This window comes from Protopterus annectens, chromosome 1.part2 (assembly GCF_019279795.1).
Source record: "Protopterus annectens isolate FY-2018-M chromosome 1.part2, PAN1.0, whole genome shotgun sequence".
NCBI lineage: Eukaryota > Metazoa > Chordata > Ceratodontiformes > Protopteridae > Protopterus > Protopterus annectens.
This window is the reverse complement of record NC_056727.1, coordinates 251,258,585-251,277,075: the sequence shown is the minus strand read 5'-3', so window position 1 is coordinate 251,277,075 and position 18,491 is coordinate 251,258,585.

The following is an 18,491-nucleotide window of genomic DNA, read 5'->3' as shown; positions in this document are numbered from 1 at the left end:
ATCTCCATCATCTCTAGCTTCCTCAACTGCTCTATCTTTACTGATCAAGTTTCTGTGTCATACAGTAATACTGGTTGCACCACTGTTTGTACACCTTACTTTTCAGCTTCTTTTTGGCATTCTTCTTTCATATACTACATCAGACAATCTGTGTCATTTGGCTGCACCCCCTCTAATTCTAGCTTTGACCTCTTCATTCAGACTTCCATTCTCCTCAACCACCCCTCCCAGATACTTGAAGCTGTTAACCTCTTCCACTATCTGCCCTTACATCTCAGTTCTTAGCTTCTTTTGAGTTCCCCCATTTGCTATCATTACAACTGCATTATCTGTACTACATTTCATCACGTGTGCCTTCATTTTTTTCATTCCATTCCCCTATCCTTTGCTGACGTTCTTGCTCAATATCTGCCTGTAATGCTACATTGTCTGCATACAGCAACGTTATTGTTCTGTCCTCTCTGACTGTTTGGTAATGTAGAGCTGAACCTTGATGCACACGCACTCCAACTGGGAACCCCTCTGTAAGACCAAAAACTGTTTTTGCATGAGTGTTTGTTTCCTTGTACATAGACTGCACTAATTCTACCAATGTTTCTGAAACTTTGAACCACAGGACTGCCCAAATCAGCTTTCTTGGGACTGTGTCATATGCTTTCTCCATATCTAGAAATGCCTAGATGGACTATTTCCTCATCTCTATCTTCTTCACAACTGTCTCACTGCAAACATTGGGTCATTTGGGTTGCATCCTAATCTGAATCCAAAATGCTCATCTTCCATCTTATTTTCTACTGCTCTGCATATTCATTTATCAATCAGTCTCTCCAGAACTTTCATGTAATGTGACAAGAGTTTGATACCTTTGCAGTGGCTACAGCTGTGAATGTCCTCTTTGCTCTTGAACACTGGCAGTAGTAAGCTTATTCTCCAGTCATCCTGTATACACATTTCTCTCTACAAAGCAATAAGTACCTTCAGGAGTCACTTCTCCCTATCTCACCAAGCATCTTTATCATATCTGCTGTGACCTGATCTGAACCTGTTGCTTTCACTGACTTCATTTTTCTTAGAGCTGGTCTTACTTCTTCTATGATGGGCTCCGCCCCTTCTCTCTTTGTAGGCTATGCCTGGGGCAGTACAGCTTCTGTGGGGTTTTCTTCATTTAGAAGCTCCTGGAACTACTCCTTCCACATGGCTTTGATGTCCTGTGGGCTAGTGAGCAGGACCTTATTAAGGGTGTCTGACTATCTTCTTAATCTTTCTTTCTTTGCCTTGCAGCCTGATAGAGTTCCTTTGTGCCATCTACACAGTCTTGTCACAGAAGCTAGTATTGTGCCACTGATGCCTTGTTCTTTGCTACTGCAACTCCTCTTTTAGCTGCTTTCCTTCCTTGCCCAGTCCATATTCTCTATCTATTACTTTTTCTGCACTCCTTCTTTCTTTTAATGACTTCCTGGACTTCTCCAGTCCACCACTGTCTTTCTTTATGTACCTTATTTCTATACCTGTCTTGGCCACATATCTGTTCTGTAGTCCTCACACATGTTGTTTTGAGGTGTTGCCATTCTTCTTCAACTCCACCTATTTCCACTTCCTCTTGAGGTGAAAGAGCCCTGAATAATTCCTTGAACTGTTGTGCTTTCTCTTCGGTCAATTTCTAGGTGTTCAGCTTGGTCTCTGTTGACCTTAGAGCTTGCTCTGAGACAGCTGATTGTAGCTACCAGTGGTTTCTGCGGTGGATCAACTGTTTCACTGAGGATGACTTTGGAATCATTGATTCTACTCCAGTGCCTTTTCCTTGCTAGGAAGAGGTCTATCTGAGTTGTATGTTGGCCACCCTTGTATGTGATCTTTTGACTGACTCTCTTTCTTAGCCATGTGTTGGCTACTATCAAGCCACTTGCCACACATTAGTCTAAAATGACCTCTCCTTTATTCTTGTTGCCCCACTAATGTGGACCCAGTTAATTCTCATATCCTGTTCTGTTTGTCTTGTTATGTGCATTCATGTCACCCATTATCAACACCCATTCAAGTTGTCCTGCTTTATCAAGTCGGTCCTGCAACTGCTGTTTGAATGCACTCTTTTGCTAACTATCACAACCCTGTTGTGGGGCATAGGCTGAGATTAAAAGTACTACACTATCACAAAGCTGAAGTGTGACTGCCATGAGACTTCTGAAAGTCCAGAGCAGTTGGTCTTTATATCTCTTCCACCCTATAGAGCACCATGTAGAGTCCAAGCTGCTGCCCATAACTCCATTTTTAATGAGTTTGAGAAATTCAGCATGTCCTTCAGAGATTAATGGAACCTCACAGGGACATGGAGAGAACATGCAAACTCCAAATAGTCAGTAGCCTGAGGTCAAGATTGAACCTTGTACTTTGTGGCCAGGAGGCAAAAATCTTAACCATTATGCCAACTGGTCTACTCAGTACAAAATTGCAAGCAAAAAAACATTTATATAGATGCTCAGATGAGCATCGAATAATAAAAATATATACAGCAGAACATAATTGTAACTTCTGCTTTCAAGGCAGCTATTTATTTCATCAGTGTTCACTTGTTCGATTCACAACTCATTGGTTATGTTTCATCATATATCTGATTCATCAGAAAAGTCCTAAGTGATTTAATGAGGACGGTTAACAGTGGGGTGAGGAGGTTTGCTCTTTCCCCCTCAATGTTGTGTGATCTCATGAGTAAATTAAGACATGAACATGTGTGGAGGCACCCCCCCCCCCCAAGTGATAGTGCAGGAGGGATTACCCCCCTGCAAAAAGCTGATCTTTGTATTTTGTTTTTTAGTAGATTAGTGGTTTTGTGTTTTATATCCACTATTTTCCAACATTGGGTAACAGTAGGTTAAGGAACTGCATTCTTTACAACACTTTTGTGTACAGTTGGTACATTTAGTGATATAAGAATGTGAGAGGTACAAGGAGTTTCTCCCTTGCAAATACTGTGATGTTTTTATTTAGCTTTTTTTATTTAGCTTCCACTATGAGTGTATGAAACTGGACACATCAAGGATGATAATTTGCAAATTAAATTGGATGAAAAAACAGCAAGCCCCCGACATCACTCAGACTTACTTATACCAGTTCCTTAGTTGCACCAACCTGAAGAAGGATATTCCCCCTATAAGGGCATCACTGCCAATAGAACTTACCAAAAGTGATTTTCTTTGGATGAACTCCAATCCTTGCCGGGGTGAACTTTGGGCAACTGAAGCACTAGAGTTCAATCCTAATCCACCCATATGTTACACCTTTGTTTCATTTTACGTTTTTTGTATTTCTATACTTCAAAACATCAGAAAAGATCTGTAATACATTGGAAAGCAAAGAAAATGTTGTCAATGATCTAGTAGAGACCCAGTTCAAATGTAGTATAAATGCAAATGATGCCATGAAGCAGTCATGCCATGAAACAGTACTGTCAGAAGAGGCAGGCAGAACAGCTGGAAAGGTTTGATGTTCCCTAGCATTACTCAACCTGTAGTACATTATTACACTTATAAAAAAAGGAAAGAAGAAATATTTAGATAAAACTGCTAATGAGCAACCTGCGTTTTATGTAACTTCATTCAGTTTAATTTCAACAAGTCTTCTGGGTTTTTAATACCATGACAGGAATGAAACCTATTTTTAAATCGGTATAATTAAAGTTCATAAAATTAGTATTGTTTCAATCTTTGAGGTCAGCCAAACATGCTCTTTGCAGCACCTTCAATGTGCCCAGAAGTGACTCCTGCAGTTCATAAGGATTCACATGTACTGTTAGCATGCCTAAATATGACTGCGATTCTTTTTTTTTATTAAACCTGTTGTTTCTACTAGCTTCAGTATGACAGTTCCTCTGCATGCTGAAGAATCCATGCATCAGACTTAACTGCTTGTAAACAGTGGTATGCAACAGTTTAATATTCATGTGCAACTACGTGTGTGTGTGTGTGTGTGTGTGTGTGTGTGTGTGTGTGTGTGTGTGTGTGTGTGTGTGTGTGTGTGTGTGTGTGAGTGCGTGCGTGTGTGTGTGTGTGTGTGTGGTCGCTTGTGTGTGTGCACATGTGTCAGAGAGAGAGAGAGAGAGAGAGAGGGAGAGAGAGAGACAGAGAGAAAATGCTCGCACATAGGAGATTGACACATTTCACCTGAAACAACTTCATAATAAGTAAATGTACTTATTATAAGTCCTTCAGAGATACATTTAAGACATTTGTGTCTATCCTTTTCTCTCTGTATAATTTAGTAGCATTTTTCTTTTTATATAACAATACATTTTTATGTTGTTAAAGTCTCTTTACTCCATCTCAGAGATCAGGAATTTTGAACTTTTAGCATGAATTTGTTTTCATGAAAAGCAGGAATTCAATGCCTCAGTTCACTATTAGAATGCAAGTGCACATGTGCCACCATATGTGGTAAAGTATATGCATAGCAAATATTTTCAATTGTCAATCAAGAAACAGTTCTAACACAATGCAAATGTTGCTTAATATTTCTCATTTGTTTATGGATATGGCAAATGTCACAGGGAAAAGTGTGGGGTTTTTTGATTGTTGAAAATGTTCTGTGACTCACACAAAGGGCATTTTAATGAGTAAATTAATAACTACAATGTGATGAATAGTCACTTCTTGACTTACAGAGAAGATAAATTATATGATTTTTTTTGGACAAAATACAAGACATTAAGTGGAATAATGACATGTATTATGTAGTCATGGATATAAAAGTCTTTATACCAGTATTAAACATAAGGACGGTATTAAAGCTTTAAATTAATTTTTAGGAAATTCTCCTTTGTCTTGTTATATTATAGAACGTACATATTTTTGTTTGTTAAATAATTATTTTGTTGTTTTTGATGGTTGTATCTATCATCAGTTACAAGGTACTGCCATGGGAGCATCTTTTGCCCCATGTATGCAAATTTGTTTATGGCCCTTTTTGAGTTGGACTATCTGTATAAGCATCAGTTTGTAAGAAATAATGTCATTGCTTATTACAGATATATTGATGATTCAATTTTCATTTGTGAAGGTGGTAGACATAATGTAATAAACTTCCATTTGGATTTAGAACAGAACATTTATGGTTTGAGTTTTGATGACATACAGTGTGGCAGCATGGTTAACTTTTTTAGATCTAGTATTAGATGGATTAATGGTGGAGGCATTAAGACATCTGTTCACAGGAAATTTGTTGACGATACCCATGTTTTACATGGCACTAGTTTGCACCCCCAGCATTTATTGTAATCTTTACCTTATGGGGAATTTCTTCGCATGCATAGAATTTGTAGTGATTGGGGAGATTTTATTAGGGAGTGTAGGTACACTTTTAATATGTTTAGAAATAGAGGTTATAACTGTAACATGGTTAAGAAGTCTTTGGAGAGAGTTGTTGCACACAGATTGGGACTGAACCAGTGTCAAAATATTATGAATAAGGTGGTGATTAATACTGAACCTCATAAGGATCAGATATATTTTGTCTCAGTATATAATAGTTTAAGTAGTAGGATTAATAAAAATTGCATAATTGCTAGAAGTTTTTACTTCAGGATGTGGAGTTGAAAAGAAATATAGCAAATTGCTCCTCCATTTCCTATAAAAAAGGAAAGAGATTGAAGGACCTTTTAGTTTCTAGTTATTTTTCTATGCCTATTGAGGATTATATGTAACCCCTGGTCTGAAGGGTACATACCCTTGTGGTTGTTGCTCTATATGTTCCTGTATTGTTACAAGTTTTAGGAAATTAAATGGTGCCCACTTTTCACCTGGTGGCAGTTTTTCCTGTAATAGTGAAGGTGTAGTGTATGTTCTCAAATGTCCCTGTAATTTATTTTATATAGGGGGAAGTAAAAGAAAACTGAAAATCAGAAAACAGGAACATATAAGAGATATAAAGAACAACAAAACTGAAAGCAATATTGCTTTGCATTTTTAAGCAGCACATAATAGTGATCATTCTTTCTTGCAAGTTTCTGTTTTAGAACAAGTTTTTATGAAAATTGGTGAAGTATGTGACATTAAGAAGAAACTTCTTTATAAGGAATCCATTTATATTTTAAAATTCAAAACTATGGTACCTATAGGTTTAAATTTAGAAATCAATTGGAAGCAATTATTATGTAATTGAATAATTAATTAATTAATGGTGTTATAAAAAGGTTTGTGAAATGTTGAGTATTTGTATTACTCCCTGGAAGGAGGAGCGTTGAGGCACTAGAGTTCTTCAATAAATTTGTGTTTGTTTTGTGGCCGGTTGTGGATTCTTCTTTTTGCTGCTCTTTTTCCAAGTTGTTGAAGATGAATTATACTAACTGAAGACAGTTCATAATCTACTGGTACTTTTATTTTGTTTGCAGAGTATCTATTATTGGATAGCTACTAATATTTATTGTGCTTAGCCGATGTCATGAAATAAAAGGCTGATTTTCTAAGAATAGATGAAAATGCTTATCATAATATCAGCAACTCAGCCAAACACATCTGAAATTAAACATTTAGATGCCAAATTCATTACTATGTGGCAGCTGAAAATAGTTTAGTAAATCAGGATAATTATGTGAATAAATAAAAATAGAATGAAAAAATGTCATATCATTTTAACTATTATTAAGGTAAGACTGAAGAACTCCCATTGTCTGTGCATTTACACAGATTAATATACACATATGCACATATGCAAATGGATGCACATATGCACACGTGCACGTGTGTATACACACACACACACACACACACACACACACGCAGACACGTATGCACACACACATCCACACACACACCCACACACATACACACACACACACACACACACACACACACACACACACACACACACACACACACACACACACACACCAGCTAATGTGCATTGGCAACTACAAATAGGCGTTCTTAAAAATGTCAGGATCTGTAACTGTAACACACAGTAAAATATTCATAATTTTCTGATTTTCATTTTAAGGGGGATTCCTCTATTTAAGAGCAAATGCTACTCTTTGCATTATGTTCTGCTTGCATCTGCCACTTGTTTTTAAGAATTCAGATTTAGAGGGATAAAGAAATAATATGACCACTGAAATTGAACTTGTCTACCAAGTAATAAAAACATAACTAGTATGTGGAACAACATTTTTAAATTAATACCATTGATATGGTCACATTTCTATTCACATGCTCGCAATGTTTCCTTAAAAGGGTTATATTTAATGTCACAAGGTGTGCAGAGTTTAGAAACTTTCAAACTATCATGTTTGACCTCACTTAACTTTAGGGAGCATCATGGAATCACTCTTGAATTAAATTATTTTAACAGAACGGGAATTACCAGGATACTGGACATAAAGCTACATTTATGACTACTTGAGAGGTCACATGTGTTACTCATTCTCATAGTCATTCTATTAACCTTATATTCCAACTTGGATTGCCTGTTCATATCTTACTTGTTGAGTCAGTGACTTTGTCTGAAAACATGACCATACAGTTCATTGGTGACCTGCTTTATCATCAGCTTTCAGAGACTGGTGAAGTCTTTTGTAGAAACCTATAGGTAGTATCCACAAGAAATTTGTATCTGCTCTTCAGAAACCTGCAACTATATCTGGTGACAACTCTGATGGAGCTTTAGATGCCTTGTTAGGTATGCCTGTTGATCAGGTGGTCCCAGGCTATGTTTCTCCAGCTTGACTGGTTGCTCTGTAGCAATAGTTTGAACATGCCCTTGGGAAACTCAGGACAGCAGGATGTAGATATGAAAAGAGACAACAGTGCTCTGGTCTTTTATAGGATAAACTTGCACAGGGGACTCATTTTTTTCTGTTTACAAGTTAGAGATCAATTGTAAGAAATCTTCTTATCTTTCAGTATGGATCTCTGAAGCAGAAAATCATCCGGCCTACCTGTTTTGAGAAGCTGAACAACTTTGTAATCCTCAGTGCCTAACCACCTGAAGAGCTTTATCCTCTAATGAATATGAGTTGAGTGCTTGATAATTTTCTGCCAATACTGCTCTCATCAGAACATCACTGCCTCTTACTAATCTTACTGACCTTGCAACTGGTCATTTGGAGTTGATCACACAGTTCAATTGAAAACAGTTTATCATTCCTGACAGTAATGACCTGTTTGCTGTGATCTCCACTGTACTTACTACCACCTGTTTCTTTGACTACCCTGCACAACTAAATCTGTCACAACTTCCTTATAGGTCAACAGTGCTTTTCTTATAGGTTCATAGGTTCATAGGTTGGTACTAGGCTATCGGCTCTAGGGCCTATACAAGCCTAGCCATAACAATTCCCTGGATATTTCTTCCCACAATATTTACCTCCCTGGCCCTCTGTCTAGCAGGGTGACTGACATGATCCCCGGGGTAAATTTCCTATCTCCCATCCAATCATCAAGGTTCCTTTTGAAGAGAGCCAAGAAGGTGCTCTGCTTGACATGCATAGGCAGTCTATTCCATAGTATGGGTAGTCTCGGGGTCAGGAACCTATCCCTCCAGCATGTTTTGTTCATTGTGATGACAAAGTTTAGATCCCTGGAGCGTGTGGCTCTGAGGGATTGGGATTTCTTTAAGTGGAGCATGTCCAACAGCTCAGGGTTTGACATGGCCTTGTATGTTAAGCAGAGATCATCTCTGAGTAGATGGCGTCCCTATTATGTTATAGAAAACGCATTCTATTAAATGCGTTTTCACTGAACTGTAAATAGCGAACCGGCAAAATAGCGAAGTGACTTTTCAGATAATTCTTTCCATGGGAAAGAAGTCGCTTGGCTGCTTCGTTAGTTTGCCATGTTTTGCAGTGTAGTGCAGACTTGGAGTGCGGTCTCACAGATTCCCTTATCCGGTATGGCTCCCGAACATAAATATGCAATAGTTACTGACCTTAGGGTTAGGGTGCGGGTTAAGGTAAGTGCATATCTAGAAATGTATTTAGCATACACTTTAGGGTTAGAAGTAGGGTTTAGTTAATTATATATATGTTTACTTCTTGTGGGTGGGGTTAGACGTAGGGTTAAGTTAGGTGGATATATGTTTTTAACTGTTTACTTTTTTATTTTGGGTTAGAAGTAGGGTTACGGTAGCTGTGTATGTGTTTTGACTGTTTACCTTTTTTTTCTTTTTTTTTTTTTTGGAACAGCGATTTCTTTCCCTCGGAAATCACTGTTCTGAGCTGTCGATATTTTCAACTTTCAGTGAAATGGGGTCAATCATTCATTGATCGCTGTTTTCAGCATTCGATGACGTGATATAGACCTGAGTAGATGATATGCCACAGAGAATAGCTGGAGTTTTTTTAGACAGTCACCATAGGGCATCTGCTTTAGGCCTGTGATTCTTTTAGTGAGGTATTTCTGTGGCCTTTCCAGCTGTTGCAAATGTCTTGTGAGGTACATACCAAATGGGGGTGTTGTACTCTATAGTGGGTCTAATGAGGGATGAGTACAGTGGGACAATGACCTCCTTTTTTCTGGATGAAAAACCCTTAGTGATAAGGTGTGCCACATAGAAGGATTTCCTGACTGTTGTGGCGATGTGGTTATCGAATGTGAGACCACTGTCCACCTGTGTCCCTAAATCTCTCATCACACTTTCAGTGTTTAGTGTGCCGCCACCTATGTGGTAATTCATGGGTACATGGTTTTTCCCAAAGGGGATAACTATATATTTCTTGGCATTAAGCTTGAGCCCATGGCTCTGACACCAAGCATCTGTTTCTGTAAAGCCCTTTTGTAGAATATCCACATCATTTGGGGATTCAGTAATGGCTCCCAGTTTGCAATCATCTGCAAACTTTGTTAGCCAGAGTCCCTTAGTGTTAGCCTGTACTTCAGAGAAGTAGATGCCAAACAAGAGCAGTCCCAGGACTGAACCCTGAGGTACTCCACTTGTCACTTGTCTGGAGCTGGATTTGGAGTCAGCTACTTTTACAGTTTGGGTTCTGTCAGTAAGCCAGTTGACAACCCATCAAGTGATATAGGGATTTATGTCCAGCTTAGTAAGTTTATCTGATAGCCTAGTATCTACCTATGAACCTATGAACCTATTCCAGACTGGGGGATGGTGTTGAAGGCCTTGGTGAGGTCCAGATAGGCTGTGTGGACCACCTTACCCTTGTCCATGGCTCTGGAGACTGATTCAAAGAAGTCAATCAGGTTCAGGAGACAAGATCAGCCCTTCACAAACCCAAACTGGGTGGGGTCCAGTGTTTGAAGGTTGCCAATGTCTTTGTTTATAAGTTCCATGATAATGCGTTCCATGTCCTTGCAGATCAGGCTCGTCAAACTGATGAGACAGTAGTTCCCGGGATCCATGAGATTGTCATCACCTGTCTTGGGAAACAGTAATTTCCATCTCATGTAAAGGGGGCTATAGTCACCCTGAAAGGCTGGTTTAGTCAGTCCTGATAATTATTAACTAACTTCAAACCTTCACTTTATCAGTAGGGTTCTTGAGTAAGTGATTTATCATTAGCTGGAATCTTACTTGAGGTGATTGTTTCCAGTCTGGATTTAGAGCAAGACATAGCACTGAGACAGTTCTCATCAGAGATTTTAATGTCCTCCTAATAGTGAGAAATTATTTCTATTGTCATTATTCTGTCTTCATCCTTTTTGATCTCTCATCTATTTTTGATTGGGTGGACCACACTATCTTATTAGAATGTCTAAAAAATAACTGTGGTATCTCTGCTATACTTTTGAATTGTTTGCCTCCTACCTTTCTGGATGCAATGGAAGGGTGGCATTAGGGATAAACTCTTCCTTTTTATACTGCCTTGTTTGTGGGGATTCTCAGGATCCTTTTCTTGGTCCTGTGCTGCTCACTATTGACCTAATGTTGTTTGGGGGGTTTATTTGTTCAAGACGTTTGCAATATGACTGCTAGGCTGATTTTACACAGCTTTACCTCTCATTAAGTCAGGAGTGTGCATCTGCTCTCGGTATTGTTGCCCAATATTTGGGACTTATCCATGACTAGATGGTCAGTAATAGGCTTGCATTCAATACTTCTAAAACTGCAACCAGGACAGTACGTGCTACACTCAGAGACTCCTCCATGGCACTCTTGTCCTCAAATGTTTCTTTCTGTAGAGACAAACTTTCATTTGTATCCAAAGTGTGGGATCTTGATGTAATTTTCTATGACAAACTAATTCTAAAGTATCAGATTTTGGTGGTGGTGAAGTCATCAGGCTTCTATCTATGAAATATCAACCTAATTAAGCACCTTGTTCCACCTAGTAACTTTCCCAGGGTTGTACATGCACTGCTTTCCTCCCATCTTGACTATTATAATATCTTGTATGTGCATTTGCCAGACTTGGAACTTATCAACATACAAACGTACAGTTGGTGCAAAACTCTGCATCTTGGTTGCTGACCAGGGTCTCTAAGTTCCACCATATTGATTTCATTCTGTGAAATCTGCACTGGTTACAAATCAAACAGCAGATCATATACAAAGTCCTTGTTCTTATTTATTTAGCCCTTTATAACCTGGGTCAACCCTATCTACAGGACCTCCTGTCCTGGTTCGTTCATACCTTGCAAAGTTGTGCACACCAGTACACAAGGCATTCTGTCTGGCAACCCAGAATCCCCTGGTTGTAGGGTTTTTGCTACCAAAGTCTATTTTGTGGAAACTGCTTCCTGGCTGGCTCTGGAATTCTCAAACTTGGGTTGGCTTCAAGCAGGAATAAAAGTCACACCTGTTTGAAGCAGCTTATAGATGACAACCTTTTCTTGAACTTTAATTACAAGTTTTCATTATTGGAATGTTTATTCTCTTACGATAGATTTTTTTGTGTACCTGTGACTGTTTTATTACTCTTAAACTTTTACTGCTTATCTGTTTCTAATTTATTTGTTATGATTTCTTTATTGTTACTGCTTTTTAAATTTGTAAAATGCCTGAGTTCAGACACTTAAAGATGAAACTGAAGTTGAAATTGAAGTCATCAGAGCTGTTACACTTTGGAAGCCCTTCCTGGTATATCTTGGAATTTAATTTAAAAAGAGTTATAAAAAAGGAAGCATTTTGTACTTTAGTGTGATAATTTGCAAACAAATAGACTCATTAATGAGTCCATTTAGGTCAGCTCTATGGCACAGAGGGTGGAAGCCAAGACTATAACACAGACAAGTTGGCTTTCAGGTAGGCAATTGGGGACCGGAAGAGCTGGGGTTTGAAAGGATTTGCAGGGATAAACCTTCTCCCCTTTTCTGCAGGGGAGTGAGGTCTGTATCTCAGGACATGGATCAAAGCAATCCATCTCCATGGAGACTGGAGACCTTCTGGGATGCATCCTCCCTCCAAAAGAGGTAAGATTTTAAAGGGTTACATGCTGGTGCTAGCAGGTCACACACCTTCACTGCACTCATTGCATGCCTACTCTGAATATCTGCGAAGATGTATGAGGTTAGGAATAATAACATAAGAAAAGTATTGTGCAATGGCTAAATGTATGAAGCAGCACCAGGATTACAATGGCAGACGGTCTTATGTTGTTTGCTGATTTTTGTTAGTTCATCTGTTGACCACACATGTATTATGACAGTTTTTTCCTCATTTGCTGTCCACTGAAACCTGTGCAAAAATCTCACCTCTGTGTTCTTTTATAACCTTGAAAACAAATATTTTATATCGTGTGCATTATTTGACTCATTTCACACACTACTCTAAATTATTTTGAATACTGTCTTAAAGTACCTCTTCTTGATGTGCATTAAAGTAATATACTGTAATATTTCTGGAATTTTCTCTACAGGATTTAACTGAAAATGGAAACTTCCCAGTTGGACAGTGGCGGCTGGTGACTTCAAATCAAAGCTGGGGCTGCAGGAGACAGCTGAATGGATGGGGTCAATGTGAAGGGGTGTGGCCAACTAGAAAGGGGAGGGGCTATGCTCAAAACCACAAAAACTGTAACTTTCATTAAATACGCTGCCCTGGGTACCAAACTGTCATTATGAAAGTCCAATCAAGACAAAATGAAGTGTAGAAGAAAAATATTTCAATGCATTGACTGCTTGCCAGCTTACTTAATATCTAGATGGAAACAAAAAGGTTGTGAGGCATGAAAAAATAAATTACTTTTTAAATATATTACTGGAATGCCAGTCAAAATCAAGTATAAGAAAAACAAGCAGCACTCAACTCAAACCACTTCTCCTTGCACTTTAGTTCTAATTATAATTTATATTCAGCTTTATTAAAGTACCAAGTAACATGCCGAAAGTAGCAATCTCTGTGATACCCCCACTTGTAAAAATGTTTCTTATCCAAAAAATACCTGCTGCCTGACAACAACTATCTACTTGTTTCATGGTGAAAACATAATCAAAGTAAAAAATGAAAAGCAAACAAGAAACAAACTCAAGATACATTGCTTAAAGTATTACCGCACAGGTTATGGACTACACACGATAGATTGCCATCTGTTTAGTTTACAGGTAAAGGCTGCAAAGATGACTGCATGTCTCCAACAAATGTAATGAGCTTTTTTAAAATAATGTAATCCTGTCCTTTATTACAAATACTGTCATATGCATTTCAATACCCAAGGCTTATACGTTATCTAGTTATGTAAGTATTCTCTGCATGGCAACAAGAGAAAGGCTTTCAATGTTGGAAATTCTTTAACAGTATGCTTATTAAAGATTACTTGCATCTTACAATCTCAGACAAGCTTACTTGATGGTCATTAAAGCATTGATACTTAAACACATAGCAACAGGCACTTTCTGAATAATAAGTGTAAATCAACAGTATAAAAATATGACAAAAACCAGAACATTCTGCAAAATCAAGCACAGATGAAAAGCCACTGTAGTACATGTTTTTACCTTGGATGGGGAGATACTCTGCACATTTACACTGCATAACTGCTCCTTGCCTTGCTTGGATACATCCAAAGTCACTACATGGGCGGAGTGGGGTACAACAAGTATGTCACAATTTGAAATGTCTCTGGCTGACTGTGATGGCCCTGAGAAATTTGTCATACCTCTCAACCTCAGAGCAAGAAATCTGGACAAAGCCATGCACAGAAGTGGGACAAAGGCCCAAAAATAAGGACAATTTATAAATATTGCCCTTATAAACTTGGAAAGATAATAGAATAGTAGGTATTGCATTAGTATGAATTTTTTGAAGGGTATGAAATCTGAAACTCAAATGCCTGTCATTATTTTCTAACGTCAGTCTTTAATGATTTGCCACTAATTTTCCAAAAAAACACAATTTTATGAAAAATGGACCAAAACTGTGATGCAAAAATATAAAATAGCCACACAATACAGCTGGGAACCTGTCAAAGAAGGGACACTTATTTAATATTAGTACTGCTAACTTGAGCAGCTGACAAAATAAAAGAATCTACATGCATTTCTGAAATAAAAGCAATCTATAACTCTGATTATTACAGTTATTTATTAATTGTAAACCCTCCATGTTTTCTTCCAAAACTGCCATTTTGCAGAGGGATTATTAGGGGAAGAGTAACATTCTGAGTCCAAATCAGGGACAGTTGAGAGGTTTGGATATGCCTAATTCAATAAAGCAATTTATTTGCACGTACCTCTCAACCTGTTAATGCAGGAAATCTGGACAAGGCCAAATATATTGGGGGAACATATAAACAGTACTAAAAATTGCTCTTGTATAAACTGAGACAGTTGATAGAATAACAGGTTTTGCTTTAGCATGCATTTTTCTGAATGTTATGAAGTCTGAAACTCAGTGTCTGTCATTATTTTGTGACTTAATTCCTAAATAATTTGCCAGAAAACCACATATTTTATGAGGAACAAACCAAAAATAAGAAGCAAAAATCTGTTAATTCTGCAAAAATCTGGACAGTTGAGAGGTATAGTTCAGCCGGAGCTGTCTTTGAGTTTGCCACCCTCCCCTCCTCACAAAATCATGGTCGAATGGAGCCTCCCCCCTGCAGCCATTCCAATGAACCATTACTTGGCTATTTCACCCCATTTACCATAAGCACTAATGTGCATACTGCTTTACTTCTGCGATGATTTGGACTATATTTGAAAGTTTTATTTTGCATTTTACAGCACAAACACTAATAGATATCTTCTAAAGAAAATAATGCAGTCTCACAATGAAAATAGACATGGCATTAAAACTTCTCTGCCCTTGAAACTCACATTCATTGAAACAGCATTGAAACCCACATTCAAGAAAATACATTTTGCCAGTGGCAGATAAAGATTAACTTTGAGCTGTTTTCAAATCACAGGCCCCTTGCACACAAAACATATGCATGCTCTTTGGTACACCTTCCTGATTGTATTAAATTATATCCTTTGTACAATACAGTACAGTTTTAGAGGGTGTTTTAAATTTATTGTTTTTAACATTTTTCCAGTAAACAATGAAACAAAATGCATGCACCAATAATGACAAAACTGCCCAGTTCAGAACACTTCCATCATAAAAGTCTACTCAAACTTCTGCAGTCCACCAGTATCAGTAAATATGCACAATCTCTGAAAAAGTAAAAGTCATCTAAATAATTCCACATTAAAGAGAGCTGTAACTAATGAAGAGGTTGATGCTAGCAAACAATGTTATATTTCATTGTTTCATCTACAAATAAAGTGTCTGTTGCACTTGAGGAATAAATTGCCTACGTTACACTAAAAATATGATGAGCTAGTAATATTGCAATAGTGAATGGATGGCAAACTGATAACAGGTTCATAGTTACTAGGTATCTTCGCCAAAAAGGACTGCAGCATCCACCCCCTTTGCACACAGTACAGTATCAGCAATACATTTACCTACTGTGGGAGTAGAACCCACAGCCTTCTGCATCAAAAGCAAGTGCACTACCTGTTGTGCTATTAGGGCTCCTATCAGCAGACCGAAGATGCATATTTTCGAATGCATCTTGGTCGAACTGACAAAACCGAAACTGTAAAATATCAAAGCGGCATGTAAGCAAATTCTTTCCCTGGAAAAGAATTTGCTTGGCCACTTTGGTACTTTGCCATTTTTGGCACTGTAGTGCGGTCTCAGAGTTGGTATATTTAAGTAGGGGGGTGTGGGGGCACAGCCCCCCACATCAGGGTGGTGAATCTCATGTTTTAATCTGCTTTTTTTTTTTCCCTTGGAAAAAAATCGCTGTTCTGACAGTTCGGTTTTGTAAGCTTTCGCTTACATGGGGTCGATTAATCACCATTCACTTACCTAAGCATTTGGTGATCTAATATAGACCATGCTATTAACAATGCAAGCAGGCTCACCATAAGCAGCACTAAACGTTTGCTCCCCTGCATCTCTCAGCTCCTTGTAAAATCTACTCAACACTCAGCTGTATCTCTGAACTTTGCAGCACAAGAAATCTGGAAAAAGCCAAAATTTATTGGGGGGGAGACAAAAGCCAAAAACCAGGGGCACATTTTAAACATTGCTTGTATAATGTTGGAAAGTTGCTAGAATAAAATGCTGTGTTACCACCATGCATTTCACTGCCAGGTCTTGAACCCAGGACCCTGTGCAAAACAATCAGAGCAACATACCACTATGCCAAATCAGCTGTTTTGGGAAAGAAAGGAAGACTGAAACTTAAATGGCTACCATTTAGTGAATTCAGTTCTCACCATAGCTGTCAACCTCTTAGCACAAAACACCTGAACAAAGCCAATAATGGGGGAATACAGACCCCAAACATATTCAGTGAATTCAGTTCTTACCATAGCTCTCGACCTTAGCACAAAAATCCTGGACAAAGCCAATAATGGGGGAATACAGTCCCAAAAATAGGGTCAAATTTCAAATATCCATCTTATAAACTTAGAAAATTGCTAGAATAAAAGGTTTTGCGTTACCATGTACTTTCTTAAGAATATGAAGTCTGAAATTCAAATGCCTGTAATTTTTATTTATTTCACATTTGTTAACCAGGAAAATCTGACTTGGAACAAAAGCCAATTTTCAGCAGAGGCCCAGGGAGAAACACTCCAGACACATGTCTTTATAAGATGGGAGGACACCAGAGCAAACCCACACAAACACAGGGAGGACATGCAGACTCCACACAGAAGGCACTCCAGCAGATCCCCCAACTGTCCCGAATTACTATTTTCTACCAAGTTTTTTTATGATTTTTTTAAGTTTTCGTGCATTGTCAGCTGACGTCATCACATACGATGACGTCAGCTCCATCAGGGCTACTAGCCTGTCGGAATTGAGCATGTATTTCCAGCTCAACTCAAATGCGTTCTGAGTGGGAATGGCTTGTTTGTGGATGTTTGCTCCTGACTGATCGTTAGAAACGCTCATTTGTGGATTTAGATCGTAAGAAGTGCTCATTTGTGGATTTAATGATCGTGGATTAGCTCAGCTCCTGGCTGCTTATTTGTGGATATAAGGCTGGCTGTCTGTGAATTATTGAAGGCTCGACGGCTGCTGCAAATAATGCAGGTATGTTATCACCTGGCTGCAAACAGAGACAAAGCAAGCTGAAAGAGGTTATGAGGGTGTGTGTGTGTCTGTGTGTGTGTGTGTGTGTGTGTGTGTGTGTGTGTGTGTGTGTGTGTGTGTGTGTGTGTGTGTGTGATGGAGCAAGTCATATAATACTGAGGTCAAATAAGGATGGTTATGCTTATTCTGAATGGATGAACAGCAAGGAGTAGGAAAGGAAAGAAATAGGGGAGATATGATTAACAGTAGGACAGCTGAAGGAGAAGTAGCTAATGTTTAGAAAGCAAAAGATCTAAGTAAAGAATAGTCGAAGAAAGCCGAACAATGGGTAAGGCAGAAATCGGGAACTAAGGGTGCTAGAAGTTGGGTAAAAAGATTAAGACGGAGACAAGATAAAGTATGAAGAGGCATACAGCAGATAAAAGAGGGAAGACAGCAAAGGAGAAGAGAAGTAAGAGAGAGATGAGTGCTATAAATTGAGTGTAGACTCGTATTTGCAAATGGCACAATCATACGTGGGGAAAGATAATACTATAATGCACATACGGGGAAATAAAAATTGTAATGTACATATAGGAAAATGATTCCGTAATATAAAAGTCATGTGTGCTGTATGTTGTGAAGACTGAAAGTATGCTGGCTTCCTGAAATGAAGTGCTACACTGTACTTTTGAAAATTATATAATGTGTGTGTTTTCTTTGCCAGTAAGAAAGATTTAGATTTTAGAGAACAACATGTTCTCATGTATAGTAAATTTGCAGCATAAGTTGCACTGCATTTAATTTAAAGAAGATGTCAATGTTGGATTGTTATTTCTGCTGGATATGTTGTAGTACAATGCATTCATAGCCATATCTCATGAAAAAAGGAATAAGTGAAAATGCTTAATTCCCACATCCTCTTCAAAGCTCTCATGTATCTTTTATATACGACCTTGTCACATCTTACACTTTGGTAATTTTAAGCAACATTTATAAGAATTAAACTGTTTACTGTTTGATTCATTTTCAAAATT